Here is a 5,379-nt window from a genome sequence, read left to right as displayed (position 1 = left end):
TCCTAACCCTAACCCTAAACCTAACCCTAACCATAACCATAAACCTAACCTTACCCTAATCCTAACCCTAACCCTAACGCCAAAAAGGGGCTTCAACGACCGACGGCTACCGTACCTCCAGCCACTGCGTTTTTTATTTAAGTGAGTGCTAACATATGTCTTTGACGGCTTCACTACTCAGCTCTAGCCATGGGAGTATGCGGTGTGCCGTGTAGGTGGTTGGGGTGGGATTCACATGCCTAACTGCTCTAGATTTTGCTGAAGAATGAAAAATGTGCACAATGAATATCATATGAAATAAAAGTTGCCCAAAATTAAACAATAGTGCAAAAATCATGATTGGTACCTGATGAACTTTCATATATACAAACTGTGTACGACTTTGTACTGGTGTGAAGGAATTAGGTGTGTTAGTAGGTTATGTTCGCCTAGTTCAAGCTTGCTATGCAGTTACCCCTTCTTTGTGTTCGATATTTCCATAGTTCAATTGACACTATGTATTATTTACTCGTGTTTGTTTTTGTGCCTAAAGTTTGTTGCAGGGTCTGCAGGGGCGGAAGTAAATCAGACTGGTGTACACAATGTGCCAGGAATATCAGCAATGGTAATTAATTAGATTAATTATGGTGAAAGTGCTTTCCCCAGCAGTTAACTTTTAAATAGCATATTCATGTCACGGATCATTGAGTAGACATGTATTAAAAATCGACTTCTAAAGGTATGCATTACTATACAGGTGGTTTTAATAAATATTTCTATCTGGTTTTATTAGAATTTAGAGTGTACGATTTCAAAATGTCAAACTCGTGTACTTAACAGTGCCGAAACACATCTAAGTAGTATTTATTGATTTATTGAGCCACATTTGTTCATTCACGTTTAGTCTAACTATACTGCTTGTACTTCATTGGTTTTGCAGGGTCCAGGAATGAACTATGACCCTCAAAAGCAGATGGTGATGATGATGAACCAGATGCAACACATGGCCTCAGCAATGGGCATCGAGCTTCCAGCAAACAACGTATGATACGTGCACACATTTATTTTTATGACAGTAACACATGTGTTATTGGTTTTTAGTTCTTGGTGACATGCTATCACCTGTGTAGCTTAACGTTAGTGCTAGCAATATTAGTATAAAAGGTATGTAACCATAACATCAGTTCCACGCTTGGATTTCTGTGCCTTGTCATTTTAAAATAAAGATTATTTTCACACTTACATATTGATCATTAGCATGTAGCAGTATGTAGAACATTGTAGATTTAACTTCACAAAAGATACATTTAGAATTCATGCAGGGAATAAAATTGTTATGAGGTCTTCCAAAATGAATCTTTGTAAGATGTGTTCTACACCTTTACCTAGCCAAAATTAGAGGTGTTTGGTCGATTGTATACCAATTATTAGCTCATTTGACGTAGTCAGATGCAGCTTGTAGAATCGCATGATTGTCCGTGAGTGCGTGCGTGCGTGCGTGCGTGCGTCCGTCCGTGCGTCCGTCTGTCAACAGTTGGGCACAAATCTAAACGGCTCGACGTACGGATTCGAAAGTCGGGACGTGGGGGGGTAATCCGAAAACGAGTTGGGATGTCGAAGATGGGGGTCAAAGGTCAAAGGTTAAGAGGTGTAAAAGAAGGTCTTCTCCCTTCTCCCCTTCCTCCTCCACCAGCTTCTCCCTTCTCCCCTTCCTCCTTCTCCCCCTCCTCCACCACCTTCTCCCTTCCTCCCTTCTTCCTCCACAAGCTTCTCCCTTCTCCCCCAGCTTCTCCCTTCTCCCCTTCCTCATTTTCCACTAGCTTCTCCCCCTCCTCCTTCTCCACCAGCTTCTCCCTTCTCCCCCTCCTCCTCCACCAGCTCCCTTCTCCCCCTCCTTCTCCCCTTCCCCCTTCTCCACCAGCTTCTCCCCTTCCTCATTCTTCACTAGCTTCTACCTACTCCACCTACTAGTACTACTCTAAACTTCCTCCTCCCTCCCCCTCCCTTCCCCCTCCCTACACTGCTCCTTCGCTACCCTGTACCAGAACTACGAGAGTGCTGACGATGTTCCACTGATACGCCCGAAATGACGATAGACCTGATGTTTACCCATAACGTTAATGATTACCGCTCCTGATCGTAACGGCCGCTAGAGGGCCTACTCACCAGAGCGTTAACCCCTTACTATATGAAAGTGGGTGGCTGCTGACTGAGCCTAAGTCAGACATGCCAATGAGTGAGCAGGTCGCAGCGACTGTGAATAGGTCGTCCAATTAGCAAGCAGGCTTTTGCCTGACGTCATTTCTCAAGTTATTCAAGTTGAATTTATAACTGCAATTAGTGCACGCTTCTGCCAAAGCCATTAACTAGATTGTTTCCATTCATCAGGTATACGCCTGAGGCAAAGTTTTGCCGTATTTACTTCTGTACGCTCGATTGCTTGCCGCTAATCCGATTCCCCGCCATAAGTCAAACACCGTTTTCGGTCGATCGATAACGAGGCTCGCGAACCGCTCACGCGGCGCTCACTTACAGGCGTTAGTGTAGCCGTGCGGAACATAACGACTGTATTATACAGGTTAGTTTACCCATGCCATGGGCCATAGACCCTATCAGCCTCACTCGGAGGCACTTCCACTGCTGTTGGTAGTGGTAGTGGTACTGATGCTCATAGGGTAGACCTATGTCCCCCAGAGTACTGCCGGAACGTACCCTGGGTACGGTCCGGTATACCAGAACGTACCCTGGTAACTATCTAGCTGATATAGTTAGGGTTAGGTTTAGGGTTAGGGTTAGGGAGTAGGCGTAGGCGACTCCCTAGACTCGTTAGTGGAGTAGACGCGGTACGGTCCGGCATATTAGATAGTAGGCCTACTAGTAGTATTTAGTACCAGGGTACGTTCCGGCAGTACCCTGGGGGACATAGAATGATAGACCCTATCAGCGGTAGGCCTACTGTCAGTGTCAGTACTGAGTACTAGTAGTACTAGTACCTAAAATAACATTAGAATATAAAAATTTTTAGGGCACAATTTATTGCTATTGACTATTCTGTGTATTGGTCTATACTAGTACTACTACTACTAGCAAGAGCTAATAATACCTAGAGCAGTGCTTCTCAACCTGCGGCACGCGTGCCGCATGCGGCACAGTGAGCGTCTGAGTGCGGCACAGCTAGCTGGCCGCACTAAGATGACGTAACACATTCTCACATAGGGTTGCCAGTAGCGGATCGCTGCCGCAGGGCTATAGCACATGATCCCATAGAATAATCTAAGCAAATGGTCCGGCTGATGTGACCAAAAATTTATCCCCAAAACGTAAAATGATCGGGCTTTTTAACACTTATATATCACGATGAAAAACTTTTTTGTTTCAGCGGTGACCTAGCATTTTTATGGCTTTATTGAAAGGACCATGAAATGTCCTTTCTGCTGACATGCGAAGAGTAAGTGTCGGATAACCTTTTGACCCTCACGAGGAGGTTAAACATGGATTTGTTTACTGTCTGTTAGAAAGAATTTGACTGCGCGGGTTTGCTAGTAGAATCTATACATGCCTGGTTGTATGAGGCTACAATGTCACAGTGAAATTTCAAAAAGCTAAATTTGGTTGAAGAAGGTTTATGCCTCCTTAAATCGTATAATTTCTATGGCATTCTATACGTGTCAGTATGTTACATGTAACGTATGCCACTGCCAGTGGCCACGCACGTGCATGTGGCGGTGATAGTAGGCCTACTGTGTAGTTTTTGCCTGCGTTAATTGGTTACAGGTGGCAGCTCTCTATTGCAGCCTGTAGGCTTGCGTAGGTAAATGATGAGTGCTTACCTATTCTGTCTGCAAATAGTTGTTGCTACTACGTACGATGGGAGCTTCCATCTTTAATTCTGAAGACACTTAAACGTACGCGCCATCTCGTGGCAACTTCATCATAACGATCCCAACGAACATTCCTTTTGAGAAGCGTTCCGATACCATCCTGTGCATTCCACTGTTCGGCGTGTATGTGAACACATTTGGACTCCAGGGTTTACTAGAATCCCACCACTCCACCACAGAGTCACCGCAGTAGACGTTAGATGAGCGCTGTCGCTCTGCGGCACTTGTTGATTTATTGAGCCACATTTGTTTATATCACGTTTAGTCTAACTATATGCTTGTACTTCATTGGTTTTGCAGGGTCCAGGAATGAACTATGACCCTCAAAGCAGATGGTGATGATGATGAACAGATGCACAACAATGGCCTCAGCAATGGGCATCGAGCTTCCAGCAAACAACGTATGATACGCTCACACATTTATTTTTTATGACAGTAACACATGTGTTATTGGTTTTTAGTTCTGGTGACATGCTATCACCTGTGTAGCTTAACGTTAGTGCTAGCAATAATTAGTATAAAAGGTATGTAACCATAACATCAGTTCCACGCTTGGATTTCTGTGCCTTGTCATTTTAAAATAAAGATTATTTTCACACTTACATATTGATCATTAGCATGTAGCAGTATGTAGAACATTGTAGATTTAACTTCACAAAAGATACATTTAGAATTCATGCAGGGAATAAAATTGTTATGAGGTCTTCCAAATGAATCTTTGTAAGATGTGTTCTACACCTTTACCTACGCAAATTATAGGTGTTTGGTCGATTGTATACCAATTATTAGCTCATTTGACGTAGTCAGATGCAGCTTGTAGAATCGCATGATTGTCCGTGAGTGCGTGCGTGCGTGGCGTGCGTGCGTCGTCCGTGCGTCCGTCTGTCAACAGTTTGGGCACAAAATCTAAAACGGCTCGACGTACGGATTCGAAAGTCGGGACGTGGGGGGGTAATCCGAAAACGAGTTGGGATGTCGAAGATGGGGGTCAAAGGTCAAAGTTAAGAGGTGTAAAAGAAGGGGGAACATTCCCTCCTTAACTTAAGGTATAGGGAGGAAATTCAGAATTGCGGCACAAATCTAAACGGCTCGAACTAGGCTCGTGATAGTCGGTGTATAGCATCATGGTAGGAAAAGCCACCACTGTGCTGAAATTGGAGGTCACAGGTCAAAGGTCAATGGGGCACAGGGCAGATTTCTAGAAATTTTCTAAGGACATGGTCTGACGGAGCGATTGGAAAACTTTTTTGTTTCAGCGATGACCTACCATTTTTATGGCTTTATTGAAAGGACCATGAAATGTACTTTCCGTTGACATGCGAAGAGTAAGTGTCAGATAACCTTTTGACCCTCAAGAGGAGGGTTAAACATTGATTTGTGTCACAATGCACCATAAAACAGGAGTTTCAGGCACTCGATTTGTATCAACCAATGGGATTTGGGAGGTATGCAGAATGCAGAAGGTTGCTGAAAAGATGTGGCATATCTGCGCCTAACAAAGGTGTCACTACGCACGACG

The sequence above is a fragment of the Priapulus caudatus genome, unplaced genomic scaffold (assembly GCF_000485595.1).
Source record: "Priapulus caudatus unplaced genomic scaffold, Priapulus_caudatus-5.0.1 Scaffold248, whole genome shotgun sequence".
Lineage (NCBI taxonomy): Eukaryota > Metazoa > Priapulida > Priapulimorpha > Priapulimorphida > Priapulidae > Priapulus > Priapulus caudatus.
Note: the sequence above shows the minus strand (reverse complement) of the source record.